Raw genomic sequence first — 1,315 nt, forward strand, 5'->3', positions numbered from 1 at the left:
AGAAAATTATACAACAGAGATATTAATCATTTTATGGGAAATCCTGACATCTCTGTTGCATAATTTTCCATGTGATTAGTTGGGTTTAGGGTTTAAAATGCTTGCAGTTGTGTGCAAATCCTATCATTCAACAGGTTCTCTTTAGCAGTATATGCATAACTGCAAAGTTGAATCTAGTTTCAGTCTTCATGCAAAGCAAAAGTTACCGCTCTTGGTAAATCTTTAAGTGCCAGATTTCTTGTTCTCTGCCTCGAGGATATAGGGTACTGTATGCATCTAACTAATTGGTCCCGAAATGTGAACGTATATCATTACAACTATCCTTATATAAAATTAAGAATAATTCTTCAATAACTGAATACAAATATTATACGTAATGTTCAATTATGCACTCCTTACGTTGGAGGGTTCTAAACCTACACCCTCAAAAGAAACTTGCCTTACCAATTTCTAGATTACCATTTGGACCCTGTAAGGGTTTTATTAGCTATGCAGTCAACATGATTATGAGCTTCCTTTATCCTTTGCATTCATTCAGACTGTAGAGATTTGAATCAATTAAAAGTTATTAAATACTTTAATCCAATTACCATTTCAAGAACAATTACATGAATACATTGATATTTACTGGTCGCTTTTGATTTATTGATACGCAGGGGCTCCATTTGAAGGCCATCATCTTCGCGAACAAAGATTGAACTTTCAACCTATAACCATTCAAAAACATTAAACTTTAAAACCTAACCCCTCTTTTTGAAGGCTAATATTCTAAAAATTTAGGGTTTTGACAACATACCTATCGAAGACATGAAGGGAAAAAGTGTCCAATCTGGAAATCAATCAAAAACTAATTTGAATACCATAATATCAATAAATTTACATGAAGAACTGATCGCAACTATTATGAACGCTGGTATTCTTTGGAGTGGAAGAGTTCTCTTTTGCTTTTAGGGTTTGTCGATTTTAAAATGTATAGTGTTACATATAAATATAATGAAAAAAACACACGTAATTTAAAAAAGCATCGACACAACTTTAAAAAGTGTCGATACATTATGCAAACCTATTTTCGAATTAACCGGTATATTTATACCGTTTACATTGGAAATTGGCCTATTACATTATAATTATATTATTTGATGTTTATGGGATCGATACTTTTTATAAATGTATTGACACTTTATTCGTGCACCCTGGTTGGTCATTCATTCTGGACAAAAAGTATTAACACAATTTAAAAAGTGTCGATACATTATGTATACCACCTATTTTCAAATTAACCGATATATTTCTATCGGTTACATTATAAATTTAC

This window comes from Hibiscus syriacus, unplaced genomic scaffold (genome assembly GCF_006381635.1).
Source record: "Hibiscus syriacus cultivar Baekdansim isolate YM2019G1 unplaced genomic scaffold, ASM638163v2 tig00015099_pilon, whole genome shotgun sequence".
Lineage (NCBI taxonomy): Eukaryota > Viridiplantae > Streptophyta > Magnoliopsida > Malvales > Malvaceae > Hibiscus > Hibiscus syriacus.